A 17,337-nucleotide genomic window follows, 5' to 3' on the forward strand; every position below is an offset into this window, starting at 1 on the left:
GCAGATTGGACAATCACAAAGGTTTGAGGAGCAACCAGGAACTCGGGCCAGGCAGACTGATAAGGTTCACGTCCAACACGAGACCAGTCTGTCAAGACTGGGAGAGGTGGCTAATTTTATCTAACGCGCAGAAACCAACATAGAGAATCAAGGAAAATGAAGAAGAATATGTTCTAAACAAAAGAACAGAATGAATCTCCAGATATTGATCTTAATGAAATGGAGATGAATGATTTACCCAATAAAGAGTTCACAATAACGACCATGAAGATGGTCACTGAGGTCATGAGAACAATGCATGAACAAAGCGAGAATTTCAACAGAGAGGCAGAAAATACAAGAAAGTACCAAACAGGAATCATAGAACTGCAGAGTACAATAACAAATGAGAAATTCGGTAGAGGGGTTCAGCAGAAGACTAGATTCAACAGAGAAAAGAATCCGTGAACTCAAAGATACGGCAGTAGAATTCATCCAATCAGAGGGACAAAAAGAAAAAGAATGAAAAAGTGAAGAAACCTAAAGGAATTATGGGATGCCATCAAGGCGACCAATATATGCATTATAACACAATAGCAGTAGCCACGATATGGAAACAACCTACATATCCATGGATGGATGAATGAATAAAGCAAATGTTATACACACGCACGCACACACACACACACACACACATACACACACACACACACACACACTGGAATATTATTCAGCCTTGAAAACGAAGGAAATCCAGTCATTTCCTTCCTAGATGAACTTGGATGAACTTGGGGCCATTATGCTAGGTGAAATAAGTCAAACAGAGAAAGACAAATACTGCATGGTATCACTTATATATGGAATCTAAAAAAAAGTGAAACTTACGGAAACAGAGTAGAATAGTGAGTGCCAGGGGCTAGAGGGTGGGGGAAATATGGGGAGGTTGGTAAAAGGGTATAAACTTTTGGTTATAGATGAATAAGTTACAAGGATCTAATGTATAACTTGGTGACTACAACTGGTAATACTGTATTGTATAATTGAAGTTTGCAAAGAGAACGGAGCTAAGTGCTCTCACACAAAATCTAAATATACGAGGCCATGAATGTGTTAATTATCTCGATGGTAGGAATCTTTTCATAATATGTACATGCATCAAACCACCATATGCTTTAACTATATTATCATTTTTTAAAGTTTATTTATTTATTTTGAGAGAGAGCATGAGTTGGGGAGGGGCAGAGAGAGAGGGAGAGAGAGAATCCCAAGTAGGCTCTGCACTGTCAGCGCAGAGCCTGATGTGGGGCTTGAACCCACGACCTGAGCCGAAATCAAGAGTCAGATGCTTAACTGACCGAGCCACCCTGGCACCTCTATATTACCCTTTGTCAATTATACTCTATAAAGCTGAAAAGAAACACAAGAAATGGATAAGCAAACTGTTACTTGCATACAGTAGAACATTACTCAGGAATAAAAAGGAATAAAAACACAATTTGTATGACTCAGAGGGTGAGTGAAAGAATCCAGTCTCAAAAAGTAACACACTGCATGATTTCATTTATATGACATCCTCTAAGAGATAAGACTGTAGTGGCAGGGAACAGACCAGCGGTTGCCAGGGGCTAGAGGTAGGGACAAGGAATAGCTAGCTACAAAGGGATTTGGTGAGAGATGTTTTTCTGGCCATGGAGATACTCTGTATCATGATATGGGTGGCAGTTACATAAAAATAGGTGTTAAAATTCATGGAAATGTATGCCTTCCCCCTAAAAATTGATTTTGCTTTATGTTAGTCTAAAAAACAAAATCAGGGTGCCTGGGTGGCTCAGTCGTTAAGCGTCTGACTTCGGCTCAGGTCATGATCTCACGGTTTGTGAGTTTGAGTCCCATGTCGGATGAGCTCCAGCCCCGCATTGGGTGAGCTCGAGCCCCGCTTCAGGGGGACACGAGCCCCGCTTTGGGTAAAACACGAGCCCCGGGTGAGCCCCACTTCTCTCTCTCTGCCCCTCCTGGGATTCTCTCTCTTTCTCTCTCTCTCTGCCCCTCACTTACTTGTGCCCTCTCTAAATAAGTAAGTAAATAATAAAAAAAAAAAACAAGATAAAAAAAAGAACAATCTACTAATGATGAATGCAGTGTTAGCATCCCTTGAGATAGAACTTACTGTCGCTCTGTCTTAACGCGCATGTGGAAAAGAAGACGCAGTGATTTGCTTAAGTCCGTGTTTCTCAAACTTCACCTGGGGATCGTGTTAAGATGCAGACTCGAATATGAGAGGTGGGTGGATGAGTCCTGAAATTCTCCATGGGATGCCAGTGCTGCTGGTCCACGGCCTCCACTTCGAGTAGCCAGGGGCTAATGTTTTCCACCTTGTAAATCAAGACCAAGATTCACATTCTGATGGTCAGAGACAGAGCCCAGTGCTCTTTCTATCCCACTACTGTCATCTCCAGAGATTTTTTTTCCTCCTGCTGCAGTTTGATAGAAGGTAACGTGGCAGTTAATTACAGGCTGCCAGTTCCAGCGTGCAGTGCTGTGCAGCAGGAAACAGAAAGCACCCTTTTTCACAGTCAGCTCTGGGTAGTTGTCTCACCTCCGGCAGATTTAACCGCAGGCACATCGTGCTTCGGGATTGAACTTGTAAAAAATAGTGGGTTGAGACTGATAAGCCCATTGTAGGCATCGCTGGGGCCCCTTGGAGGAGAAAGGAGAGAAGAAAGAGGTGAGCGGGCTTAGGAAAGAGAATGCATGTAAACTGGACGAGGATGGAGGTTGGAGGGGGGAAATGCCTGGACTCCTTCTGCGGTCGGCTAGGGAATGATTACTATAATAAGGGAATCACAAGCATGCTGCTAATGCTTCCTGGTCGGGAGCAAGCCACAGCTGCCCAGGTGGACTGCGGAGCAGCGCCTGTGCTGAAGAAGCCTGATGATGATTATTTATTTGCATCACGGAATCCTCATTTTGCAGGCCTGGCTGTCTCAGCCTGCACGCTGACTGGCTGTCCAGACACGCGGCCATCCCTGATGATGATGGATTTCGGAGTTAGCCCCACTCTCTTCCTTTGCTGAAGGCCCCATGCTCTTTAACAAGCATGCTGTAGAAACGTGTGTGACCGTCCTGCTCCTGGGATAGGGGGCCAGGGACTAGTGAGAGGCTCATAGCAGCGGGGCTTGGAATATTTGAGATGTGCACAGGACTCCTTCATGCTTCCCCGGTTTTGGTTTAAAAGGATATCCTGGGTTGTACTGGCAGAGGCTCCTTTCCTTTCCTTGTTTTTAAGTTTATTTATTTATTTTGAGAGAGAGAGCACAAGCAGGGGAGGGGCAGAGAGAGAGAGAGAAAGAGAGAGGGGGAGAGAAAGAGAATCCCAAGCAGGCTCAGCACTGTCAGCGCAGAGCCCCATGCGAGGCTCAAACTCATGAACGATGAGATCATGCCCCAAGCCAAAACCAAGTATCAGACGCTTAACTGACCGAGCCGCCCAGGAGCCCCTCCTTTCCTTTTTAATTTACTTTTTACAATGAGATATAACTTACATATAATAAAACAATAAATCTCAAGTTTGACAAATTTATATGTAAATGTGTATGTAACCTGCCATAGGATCTTGAAACTCTTTATCAACCCTATAGACAGAATATGGCCAGTGCTCATCGCACAGTGGGCATGCTAATGGGAATCACCGTCATGGTAGTGAATCAAATTCCACTGGCTTTTGTCCCATCACTGATAGAGACCCTCTCTCCAAGTGGCCCTTCTGGAGATGTTCTTTATGTGCTCAGGAAGGAGTCTTTCTTACTGCATCAGCTATTTGTGCGGTGTTGCTGCATAGCTTATCAACTCAAAAACCTCCATGGCATTCAACTGCATTTATGGTCCACGCAACTGGGGGGTATGATGAGCACTGGCTGATCTAGGCTGGGATTCTAATTCTTCTTGGCTAGAGATTGGCCAAGCGAGGCTGGGTCCAGCTGGGATAACGGCTGCATTCCACGTTAGACCATGCTGTCCCGGACCCGTTTTTCTCATGGCGATGGCAAAAGAATGAGAAAGGAGAATTGGAGCCGGCACGCTATCTCTTCTGCCTTGTTCTTTTGGACACAGCGGTCAATGGCTGAACCCAGGATCCAGGAGTACACTCCGCCTCTCGATGGCAAAGGGTGCGGATACGAGGAATGACATAGCATCGTGGTCGTTGACGCCATGCGTCACACTTGCCAAGAGATGCTGCTTTCCCTCTTTCATCGGGTGCCAGAATCTCCCACCAGGTACCACCACTGCTCCACGCCATGGGCGGGCCCACGGGGGAGGCGCCAGACTCATGTCAGGCCCCAAGCTGTCGGGGGGAGGAGAGGAGAATGCAGTGCTCCCTTCTTTGTTATAACCTGGGTCATAGATGCTTGTCACCCTGAATCTCTTAGAAACCTTAATAAAATGGTTTTTTACTTATGGCCCTTCTCTCTCTAGGAACGGTGTCACCCTTAGTGTTGGGATGGGAGGAATTTAAGTGAGAGCCCCTAGGTGTACTCAGAACGATTGCTCTCCTCCAAGAATGTGGTCAAACTGGAGTCTGTCTTCTTCCCCAAGACAACCTCGGGGAATACTAATGAGGTCGTATCAAGTTTCTTTGCTTCGTTAACAGATCTCCAGCCATTTCAGCACGGTTTGGGCCTAAAATATAGAAATCTGCTCTCATGATGACTGTCCAGTTAATGACTTTTTGTCATAACAGCTTTTAGAATTTATTTATTTATTATTTATTTTTATTTATGTTTATTTTTACTTATTCCAGCTTTATTTTATTTTTATTATATATATACAGTATACTGTCAAGTTAGCTAATATACAGTGTATACTATGTGCTCTGGGCTTCGGGAGTAGATTCCCGTGATTCATCACTTACATATAACACCCAGTGCTCGTCCCAACAAGTGCCCTCCTCAGTGCCCATCACTCATTTTCCCCACCCCCCACCCCCTTTCACCCTCAGTTTGTTCTCTGTATTTAAAAGTCTCTTATGGTTTGCCTCCTTCTCTGTTTGTAACTATTTTTTTTTCTTTTCCTTCCCCCATGATCTTCTGTTAAGGTTCTCAACTTCCACATATGAGTGAAAACATATGGTATCTATCTTTCTCTGACTTATTTAACTTAGCATAATATCCTCTGGTTCCAACCACATTGCTGCAAATGGCAGGATTTCATTCTTTTTCATTGCTGAGTAGTATTCCATTGTACATATAAACCACATCTTCTTTAATCCATTTGTCAATGGGTGGACATTTGGGCTCTCTCCATAATTTGGCTATTGTTGAAAGTGCTGCCATAAACATTGGGGTACATGTGCCCCTCTGTATCAGCACCCCTGTATCCCTTGGGTAAATTCCTAGCAGTGCTATTGCTGGGTCACAGGGTAGATCTATTTTTAATTTTTTGAGGACCTTCCACACTGTTTTCCAGAGCGGCTGCACCAGTTTGCCTTCCCACCAACAGCGCAAGAGGGTTCCCGTTTCTCCACATCCTTGCCAGCATCTGTTGTTTCCTGAGTTGTTAATGTTAGCCACTCCGACCAGAAATTTTTTATTTTTTTAAGTTTATTTACTTTGAGAAAGAGTAAGCACAAGCAGGGGAGGGGCATAGAGAGACGAAGAGAGAGAATCAGAAGCAGACTCCGTGCACTGTCAGCGTGGAGCCCTATGTGGGGCTCGATCCCACAAACTGTGAGATCATGACCTGAGCCGAAATCAAGAGTCTGCAGCTTAACCGACTGAGCCACCCAGGCACCCCAACAGCCTTTTCTTTTGCCATTATTCATCTATTTTATTTTGTTCTGATATAATTTTCTCACCTCAAAACACAATAAATACACTTTAATCAAAAAGAATGAAATCTTGCCATTTGCAACTACGTGGATGGACCTGGAGGGTATTATGCTAAGTGAAATTAGTCAGAGAAAGACAAAAATCATATGACTTCACTCATATGAGGACTTTAAGAGACACAACAGATGAACATAAGGGAAGGGAAACAAAAATCATGTAAAAACAGGGAGGGGGCAAAACAGAAGAGACTCATAAATATGGAGAACAAACTGAGGGTTATGGGAGGGGTGGTGGTGGGGGGATGGGCTAAATGGGTCAGGGGCACGAAGGAATCTACTCCTGAAATCATTGGTGCACTATATGCTAACTAATTGAGATGTAAATTTTAAAAAATAAAAAATAAAAAAAAAAGAAGTGATATTTTGACCCAATACTTCCAGGGAATTCAGCAAATTAATTGAAACATCAGTTTTTAGTCAGAGTATATCATATGGCACACATTTGTATCGTATACCACGTTTGGATGAGGCCAAAATGTTTGGCCTTGCATCCGTAGACTTACCGGCTTTTCTCTGTTGTCCGTGTGCATTGCTTCCATGTTTCTAAAACACTCTTCTGCTTAGTCTTTATTTTGTCCTGGAGTGTTTTTGTCTTTGCTGTAACATTACTTTTAAGGCACTTTAAATGCAGGATGACCATGAGCCCAAGCAGGTTGAAAAAGTGAACAGAATGGTAGAGAAAGAATGCATCTTCCAAAGAATGACTCCCTTTCACCGTTCCTCCGGCATTGACCGCTGCTATCGAATCTTCTTCCTTTGACAAGAGCAGGAAAGTTTCAGGATCTGACATGTATGTACCTACTGTGCTTATTTTCTTTCAAGTTTATTGGTAGAAACCTATGTTATTGTTTAATTGATGTATGTTATCTCTCCATGGATATTCTTCCCGTATATTAGGTTGAGATGGAACACGTAATCTTCCTTATTAAAATAAGTGGGATTTCTGGCATTGGGCTTTCAGACAAAATGGGAACCCTGGAAAAACTACATGAAGCAAACAGCAGAAGACACTGAAAAAAAATTTTTTTTTTGACACTGAAATTTTTTTTAAAAGGTGCTTTGTTGGAGTGCCTGGCTCAGTCGGTTAAGCAGCTGACTTCAGCTCCGTTTGTGATCTCACGGTCTGTGAGTTCGAGCCCCGTGTCAGGGTCTGTGCTGATGGCTTGGAGCCTGGAGCCTGCTTCGGACTCTGTATCTCCCTCTCTTCCTGCCCCTCCCCCCCCAAAAGTAAATGAACATTAAAAAAATTTTTTTAAGGTGCTTTGTCTAGGAATCTTGGTATTTGAGACCTCTATATTCTGGCCTGGATACCATAGAAGCTCACAAGCCAGAAACGCCAAGCACAGAGAGGTCAAATCAAATCGATAAAACAAGGGAGGCCTTTTCTCTCTACCTGAAAAATAGGGAGAGTGGAAGCCTTTCCAGAATAAAACCTTTGTGACACATGAGCCTTATACCATCCGAACACCGCAAAAAGCATGTGTCGTCCCCGGTGCCACTGTGCATGACAGCCAACACCAGGACTGTGGGAGAACACCCCTCTCAACCATCCCAGTCTGGCAGTAATATGGCAGCAACCCTGTCTCCTGATACGTAGTGATCAACAGAGCTTGTGTGTGAGCAGAGCCCTGACTACCGTCCTGGCTTAGTAGCAATGAGGCAGGACCCGCCTTATTGCCACTAAGAAAAACGGATAAGTTTCCGACATTTAACTTGAAGTGGTAAAATGGTGATACTAATAGACTGTGGTAAGTTACATATTTATATTGTAATTCCTTGAGCAACCACTTAAGAAAACTCTACAAAGAGATATACTCAAGCCTACAGATAAAGCAAAATGTAATACTAAAAACATTTAAATCACCTGAAAGGAGGCAGGAAAAGGGAAGCAAGCAAAAGCCAAATAAAACAGATAAGGAGGGCACTTATTATGCTGAGCATTGGGTGTTTTATGTAAGTGATGAATCTTTGACTTCGATTCCTGAAACTAATATTGCACTGTATGTTAACTAACTAGAATTCAAATAAAAATTAAAAAAAGAAAACAAATAATAAAATGTCAGACATAATTCCTAACATCTCAATAATTGTATTAAACATGAATAGTATACGTATACCAAGTAAATGATAGTAATTGACAGAGTGGGGAAAACAGTGACCCAGCTCTGTGCTCTCTATGGGAAATTTATTGCAAATATGCTGATATAGATAGGTTAAAAATAAGTGGAATGGAAAAAAATATACCACGGAAACACTAATCAAAGGAAAGCTAGCTATACTAATATATTGGTATCCATATTATCCCGATATCAGATCAAGTAGACTTAAGAGCAAAAAAAATTACCAGGGACAAAGATAGATACTCCATGATGATAAAAAGATCAATCCACCGAGACATAACAATTCTAACTGTGTATTGCCAAATCACGATGCTACAAAATTCATGAAACAAAAATTAACACAACTGAAAGGAGAAATAGAAAAGCCACAATTATACTGCGGGATCTCAATAACTCTGTCTCAATAATTGATAGAGCCACTACGCAGAAAATCAGCAAAGATTTAGAAGAACTGAAAAATACTATTAGCCACAGGATTTAACTGATATTTAGAGAACACTGCATCCAACAAGTGGAATTCGAATTTTTTGCAAGTATACACGAACAGCCACAAAGATACACCATATCCCGAGTAAAACAAAACATAACAATAAATCAAAAAGAATTAAAATCATTTTTTAAATGGCTAAGAAATGGAATATCACTCAGCCGTAGCAAAGAATGAAATCTTGCCATTCACAACACGGATGCTGAGTGAAAAAAGTCAGAAGAAGACAAATACCATACGATTTCGTTTCTATGTGGCATCTGAGACACAAGAACAAACAGAAACAGACTCATACATGCACAGGACAAACTGGTGGTTCCCAGAGAGTAGGGGAGTGGGGGAATGGGCAAACTAGGTGGTGAGGATTAAATGGTAGAAGCTTTCAGTTATAACATAAGTAAGTCATGGGAATGAAAAGTGTAGCATAAAGGGTATAATCAATCATATGTAATAATATTGAATGTTGACAGATGGTGGCTACACCTATCATGGTGAGCACTGGGTAGTGTATAGAATTGTCAAATCACCATGTTGTACTCCTGAAACGAATACAATGTTGTATGTCAACTATACTTCAATTAAAAAAAAAAAAAAGCATGGAAATCATATAGAGTATCCTCTCTGATCACAATTGAATCAAACTAAAAATCAACAGAAAGACAACTGGTGAATCTCCAAAAAGTCAGGAATTAAACAACACAATACTACGGGCGCCTGGGTGTCTCCGTCGGTTAAGAATCCGACTTCGGCTCAGGTCATGATCTCAAACCTCGTGAATTCGAGCCCCACGTCAGGCTAGGTGCTGACCGCTCAGAGCCTGGAGCCTGTTTCAGATTCTGTGTCTCCCTCTCTCTCTGACCCTCCCCTGCTCACGCCCTGTCTGTCTCTCTGTCTCTCAAAGATAAACATTAAAAAAAAACAACAACACGATTCTAAACAATTCATGAACAAAAGAAGTGGTTTGGAGGAAAATCAAAATCAACATAGAACTGAATGAGAATGAAAATGCAACATATCAAAACCTATGGAATGCAGCTAAAGCAGTGCATAGGAGGAAATTTATAGCATTAAATGCGTATATTTGCTAAGCACAAAGGTCTCAAATCAATAATCTAAACTTTCATCTCAACAAAGCAGAAAAAGAACAATAAACCCAAACCAAGCAAATGGAAGCAAATAATGAAAGCAGAAGTAAATGAAATTGAAAATAGGAAAACAATAGAGAAAATTAATAAAAAGAAAGCAGATTCTTCAAAACTATCAATAAAATTGACAAGCCTCTAGAAAGACTAACAGAAAAAGAGAAGTCACAAGTGGGACTAAAAGGAAATATCACTGTGGACACCAAAGGCATTAAATAATAGGTAATATTACAGACAACATTGCACACATAAATTTAACTAAGTACAATAAAAGAAAATTACAAACCAATATCCCTCATTTACACATACACAAGAATTCTCAGCAAATTAGCAAACCAAATTCAGCAATACATAAAAAGAATCCTATACCAAAAGTAAGGGGACTTATTCCAGGAATGCAAGTGTTGTTCGGTATTTGAAAATCAATCAGTGCAATCCACCGTATATTAACAGGCTAAACAGGAAATACCACACAATTATATTAATTGATGCAGAAAAAGCAATTGATGGACTCCAGCTTCCATTTCTGAGAAACACTTAGGAAAACTAGGACTTGAAAGGAACTTGAACATCCTTACCCTGATGAAGGACACTAAGAAAAAATGGATGGCTGGGGTGCCTGGGTGGCTCAGTCGGTTAAGCATCCCACTTCAGTCCAGGTCATGATCTCATGGCTCATGAGTTTGAGCCCCGCATTGGGCTCTGTGCTGACAGCTTAGAGCCTGGGAGGCGCTTTGGATTCTGTGTGTGTCTCTCTCTGCGCCTCCCCCATTTACGCTCTGTCTCTCTCTCCTTCAAAAATGAACAAACATCAAAAAACGTTTTGTAAATGTATGGCTAACATCATACATAATGCAAAAGACTGAATCCCTTTCCCCTAAGATCAGGGACAAGGCAAGGATGTCTACTCTTACCAGTCATACTTAGCTGCAAGCCTTAGCTTGTGCAATAAAGTAAGAAAAGGAAGTAAAAGACATAGCAATTAGAAGATAAGAAATAAACTCCTGCTATTTGTAGATGACATAAGCCCCAATAAATGTATAGGAAAACTCCAGACTAATAAGTGATTTTAGCAAGGTGAACATACAGAAGTTAGTCACATTTTTATATGCACATGTTGCGCATGTTTATATGCAAACAACAAAGTATCAGAAAACAAAACAAAAAATACAGTACCATTCAGAATTGTCTCACAAAAAGGAACACCCAGTTATAAATCTAACAAAACACATATAGATGCTATGCTAAAAACTTTAGAACTTTCATGAACGAAATTAACAAAGATATGAATAAATGGAGAGAGAATACTATGTTTATGGATTGGGAGACTTGACATAGTAAAGATATTAGTTCTTCTGAAATTGATCTGTATATAGATTCAACAGAATTTCTGTAAATATCCCGACAATATCTATGGAAAGACCATGAACTAAAATAGCTAAAACAATGTTGAGAAAGAAAAATAAAAACAGGAATTACACTATGGAATGTTAAGGCTTACTATATACTTACAGTAATTAAGACAGTGTGGTATTAGTGGAGGGAAAAAGAGGGAGAAAGAGAGATATGGCTTGATCAGTGGAAAATAATAGAGAACCCCCAAATAAGCTCATGTAAATATGTCCAACTAATTTTTTGTGGGAAGGCACTAAAGCAGTTGGGTGGAAAAAGAATGATCTTCAACAAATGGTGCTGGAACCATTGGCCATCAATAGGCAAAAAAAATGAACCTCACCTCCTATGCAAAAATAACTCAAAATGGATTATATATCTCAATGTCAACGCAAAACTATAAAATTTATAGAAGAGAACAAAAGAAAACACCTTTGTTACCTAAGGAATGCTTAGATGGGACCCCACAATAAACCATCCATAAAGAAAAGGCACACATTCAGAGAAAATATTTAGAAATCACATATCTGAGATAGGACTCATGTCTAGAATGTATGAATAATTCTTTAAACTCAACAGTGAGAAAACATACAAACCACTTCAAGAGATCAGGTCATGTGTATAGGAGAACTCCTTATTATTTTTGCAATTTTTGTGAGCTTATAATAATTACAAAATAGAAAGTTAATATTCTTTGCTGTCATACTGTAAATTACAATCTCTCCTATCTTGATATATTTTCTTTATTTTCATAGTAAGGAAGTTTTAAAAAATGTTTTTATGTATTTATTTTGAGAGAGAGAGAGAGAGAGAGGCAGAGAAGGGAGGGAAAGAGAGAATCCCAAGCAGGCTCTGTACTGTCAGCCCAGAGCCCAATGCGGGGCTCAGTCTCACAAACTGTGAGATCATGACCTGAGCCGAAATCAAGAGTGGATGCTTAATCGACTGAGCCATCCAGGTGTCCCTTAAGGAAGTTTTTGAATGAAAGTATGCTTGCACGAAAATTTGTTCATGGAATAGTATCACACTAAACAACAGGGCTTTCGGGAAGTAAAGTCATTAAAGGAGGACAAGAGTATAGTCGTGCATCTCTTTTGGGTGAACTGACCCGTATGGTTCAGAATGTGTTACATTTTGGGTAGACCCTTGTGACATACCTGCATCCAGTTCTGTTACAAATCATTCTGTTACAACTCTACAGAGAAGTTCTTGTACCCTGTTTCAGTTCACTTTCGCCGCATGACAAATCAACTTAGTTTTCTATCGCCATGTAACAAACTGACCCAAAATTAGGGACTTGAAAAATCCTCATTTATTAGCTTAGCAGTTCTGTGGGTCAGAAGCCCAGCACAGCGTGGCTGCGTTCCTCAATCAGAGTGTCACAAGGCTGACGTCAAGGTGACAGTCTGACTTCTAATCTCAAAACTCTGGGGGAAAACTTGGCTTCTGAGATCATTCTTGCTGTTGGTAGAATTCAACTGCTTGAAGGTGAGGTAGAATTGAGGCACCATTTCCCTGTAGGCTATCAGCTGGGGACCATCCTTGGCTGCTAGAGGCCACCTGTAGTCTTTGCTGTGTGAGCTTTTCCACCTTCAAGCCAGCAGCACGTCATCATCGTTCTTGTGCTTTGAATCTCTGACTTCTGCTTCCAGCCAGAGAAAACTCTCTACTCTTACAGGGCTTATAAGATTAGGTCAGATCCACCCAAGATAATCTTCTTTCCTTTTTATTTATTGTGGCGAAAAACACATAACATAAAATTTATCATCGCAACCATTTTTAAGCACACAGGAGAGTGGCGTTAACAAAGGCACGTTGCTGTGCAATAGCTCTTTAAAACTCATTCATTTTGCAACACCAAAACTCTATATCCATTGACCAGCAGTTCCTCATTTTCCCCCTCCTGCTGGTTCCTGGAAACTGCCATCCTCTTTCTGTGTCTAAGAGTTTGACTACTTTAGATACCTCATGTAAGTGGAATCACGCAGTGTTTTTCTTTTGTGACAGGCTTATCTCACTTAGTACAATGTCCGCAAGGTTCATCCGTGTTGTAGCGTATGACAGGATTTCCTTCTTTTTCAAGATTTTATTATTTTTTTATTTTTTAACATTTATTCATTTTTGATAGAGAGAGACAGAGTGCGAGCAGGGGAGGGACAGAGAGAGAGGGAGACACAGAATCCGAAGCAGGCTCCAGGCTCTGAGGTGTCAGCACAGAGCCCGACGCGGGGCTCAAACTCACAAACCGCAAGATTGTGACCTGAGCCGAAGTCGGACACTTAACCGACCGAGCCACCCAGGCACCGTTAAAGATTTTGTTTTTAAGTAATCTCTACAACCAATGTGGAGCTTGAACTTACAACTCTGAGATCAAGAGTCACATGCTCTACCAACTAAGCCAGCCAGGCACTCCAGGATTTCCTTCTTTTTTTTTTTTTAAGTTTACTTATTTATTTTGAGAGAGAGAGAGAGAGAGAGGCAGAAAGTGAGTAGGGGAGGGGCAGAGAGAGAGAAGGAAAGAGAGGATCCCAAGCAGGCTCTTCGATGCCAACGCAGAACCCAATGCAAGGCTTGAATTCACGAACCGTGAGATCATGACCCAAGCGGATACCAACAGTCAGATGCTTAACATGACTGAGCCACCCAGGTGCCCCTTTCCTTCTTTTTTAAGGCTGAGAAACATTCCAGTTGTGTTTGCATGTGCACAGGCATGTGTGTGTGTGTGTGTGTGTGTGTGTGTGTGTGTGTGTATGTGTGTGTGATCAGTTTCTTTATCCATTTATCGATATGGTTGTTTCCATATCTTGGCTACAGTGAATAATGCTGCAGCAAGCATGTACGCGCAAATATCTCCTCAAGATCCTGTTTTCCATTATTTTGGGCATATAACCAGAAGTGGGACTGCTGGATCATATGGTAAGTCTATTTTAAATTTTTTGAGAAACTTCCATGCTGTTTTCCATAGCAGCTTAAACGTTTTAAATTTCCACCAACAGTGCACAAGGATTCTGATTCCTTTGCATCCTCACCAACACTTGCTATTTTCTGTTTCGTGTTTGTTTTTTCCTAGTGGCCATCCTAATGGGCGTGAGGTATTATCTCATTGTGGTTTTGACATGCACTTCCCTGATGGTTGGTAGTGTTGTGCATCTTTTCATATACTTGTTGGCCATTTGTGTGTTTTCTTTGGGGAAATGGTAAAATGTGAGGTTCCATGGCTATTCTCCAGGCTGCTGGGTTTTAGGAGGCACTAGTGGCATTCTTCTTTATTCTGGTTTCCTGATCCTTGGATCACAGTTACGATGCTCTGTTTTTTAAGTGTATTTATTTATTTTGAGAGGGAGAAAGAGAGAACATGGAGGATGGGCAGAAACAGGGGAAGAGAGAATCCCAAGCAGGCTCCGTGCTGTTGGTGCAGAGCCTGACGTGGGGCTCTATCTCATGAACCATGAGATCGTGACCTGAGCTGAAATCGAGGGTCAGGTGTTTAACTGACTGAGCCACCCAGGTGCCTCTATAATGCCCTGGTTTTGAACTCAGGATTCCTGTGGTAACCTAAAAGGCTGCACTACTCTGATAGGCCAGTACTGTCTCAATGATTCCACAAATCATTCATGGGGGTGCAGCTTATGAAGCACTCCTTCAGGCATTCCAGTGATATTATAAGCCTGAAATCCTCTATATTAAATTCCTGCTTTTGCATAACACAGGGGTTTCTGTTTCTTGCAATGGATCCCAACTGTTACTTCTTCTAAAACACCTATCAATGAAGCATACGTGCTTCTGCCAAAATAAGCAAGTACCTCTTTGGATGTCAGCCCTACCCAGGCATTTTCCTCCTCTTTACCCTGCCATCTTGGTTGTATCTTTAGTCGAGCAGCCATGGAGGATATTGGGAGGACCACATGGAGAGGCAAACAGGAATCTCCCATGTGGCTAATTCCTTCTAAGCCTCCAGAAGGAGGGCTTTAAAACAAAGATCTGGACCATCAAACGTTTTACAGGTTCGAGTTTGTGGCCACATTGGGAAATTAGCACTCTCACCTTCTTACGTTGTTAATTTCTTTTCCAAAGTTTTTTTTTGTTTGTTTGTTTTAACTGACCTCTGGTTAAGCAATGTTTCTCTAGAATTTAACTCAAGAGGAGGGATGGATATGGGCCAATGCTTTGGTTTGGCGATGCTAAGTGACTCCTGAATTGGGGTGTGAAAACCCAGGTGTTTACTTTCTACCTTTACCTGTGAATCTTTTTTCTGTCTAGCCCCAGATTTCAGTAAACAAGTGAAACTCAAAATCTGCATCTGAGGAGGAGATCCCATCAAGGCGACTGTTGTATTTCCATATATCACAGAAATATGTGTGGCTACGAGAACAGGAGGTGTAGGCAGGGCCAAGAAGCCTTGTTATGAGCGACAGAGTTCTTGGCCGTGGGAACACACCGTCAGGGGGAGACTTTAGGGAGAAATCCTTTCGATATTCGATGGCTAAATGCCTTTGGGTGGCTTTTCAATCAGACCTCTTCCTTCAAACAAATTTCACTTTGTGATTAATGGCTCCATAGAAAGGATTCAGCGAATTAATAAAAGGACTAAAATATCTTAGTAGGCTAGAATTGTTCAAACTTGCTCTTGCCTATTTTTTTTCTAAAATCAGTAGAGAAAGGAAAATGATATGGGCTATATTTGGGTTGTAGAAATAGTGATCAAGGGCTTTCTTTTAAAGAGTGGCTTGAAAATGGGAGGAGCCAGACACACATACACATCGTTGGTGAGAGTGTAAATTGCCACAAGATTTCTGGCGGGCAGTCTGGCAATCTCTATCAAATTCTAAATGGGCCCCTCTTTTTTTATTAATTTTTAAAAATATTTTTATTTATTTTTTGAGAGAGAGACCGAGTGCAAGTCAGGGAGGGACAGAGAGAGAGGGAGACACAGAATCTGAAGCAGGTTCCAGGCTCTGAGCTGTCAGCACAGAGCCCGGCGCGGGGCTCGAACCCATGAACTGGGAGATCATGACCTGAGTCGAAGTCGGATGCCCAACCGACTGAGCCCCTGGGGCGCCTCTAAAATGGGCTGTTCTTGATCCAAAAGTTTAAGCTGTAGAAATGTATCTTAAGGAGAGAATGAGGCAACTGCCAAAAGATGTATGTACAAGGATGTTCATTGAGGGGTTTTTTATAAAATATAAAAAATGGAAATAGCCAAGAGGTCTGTTGGTGGAAGATTACTTTTCAATGGGCTATTATGCTGAGTCAGGGGGATTCATATGTTTTAACATAAAAAGATGTCTTTAATAAGCTGGGTATTGATAGAAGCTAGCTGGGGAGTGTTTTTTGTATAGCTGGTATATTTTTAATGATTTGTGTATTTTGGTACCTTTTATACTTGACTCACGACAGATGCTTAATAATATTTAGTGAATTAATTCATGTGAATCTATTTTTATAAACTCTTATATGCATTATACATTCTGGAAGGATATATGCCTCCCTGTTAATGGTGGCTATTTTTATCGTTGGGTGGCATTGAAGCCTGAGGCCATAGTGGAGATTATTAGAAGCAACTTTTACTTTCTAATTTCTCTTCTTTTGCATTATTTAAACTTTCAATAAACATGTGTTATTTTAAAATTGTATTTCCATTTTGAAACAGTATGGAGTTTTCAAATTTTGTAACCGGCACATTTCTAGAATACACTAGAATTTGTGCAAGCCGCATAGAAAAAGGGAAACAACCCGATAGAATGGGCAAATAATACAAACAGGTTATTAACAGAATAGAAAAACTGGAGGACCCACAAATACATATCAAGGGGTCAACGTGAAATAATGCGGTACCACTTCTCGGCCAGTAGACTGGCACAACTTCAAGTCGGACAATGTCACAGATTTTCAAGAGTGTAGGGAAACAGAGCCTCTCAGATGCTGCTGGTGGAACCATGAATCAGCTCAAGCATTTTGGACCGCGCCTGGGACGATGGAAACTGCACGCTGCAGGAACCAACAATTGCACTAAGTGTATACCTTAGAAAGAATGTCTGCAGAAAGAGAGGTGCACATGTGTGAACCAAGGTTGTTTTGAATGGCTGTGCTCTCAGAGTGTCGGAGTGATTTGTGAAGAGAGTACCTCTGCCCAGGAGCCAGCAAGGAAGGAGGGGAGCAGGATAAAGGAGAGACAGGGCCAGGCAAGGGGGATTTCGAATCAGGTCCTCAGCCTCAGCTGCCCCAGGAGGGGAGCTCTGGGCTTTTGTTGCCTCGTGCCGGTCATTGGCTAAGGGACCCCTTGGAGGATAGAAATGATAGGTGCAAAAAAATATCCTGGAATCTTAGATAATA

At 41.4% G+C, this 17,337-nt stretch overlaps 1 long non-coding RNA gene across 6 annotated transcripts in view; it reads left to right on the plus strand.

The window, feature by feature from the left end:
* The window catches only part of LOC113597566 (uncharacterized), a 267,813-nt gene that overhangs the window by 243,230 nt on the left and 7,246 nt on the right, over positions 1-17,337 (plus strand). For all 6 annotated transcript variants that reach the window (XR_008290078.1, XR_008290081.1, XR_008290082.1 and 3 more), the window contains 2 exons: positions 3,985-6,653; positions 13,819-13,920. This is a non-coding gene — a long non-coding RNA (uncharacterized LOC113597566). The remainder of the gene's footprint in view (positions 1-3,984; positions 6,654-13,818; positions 13,921-17,337) is intronic.

Source organism: Acinonyx jubatus, chromosome X, assembly GCF_027475565.1.
Source record: "Acinonyx jubatus isolate Ajub_Pintada_27869175 chromosome X, VMU_Ajub_asm_v1.0, whole genome shotgun sequence".
Taxonomy (NCBI): Eukaryota; Metazoa; Chordata; class Mammalia; order Carnivora; family Felidae; genus Acinonyx; species Acinonyx jubatus.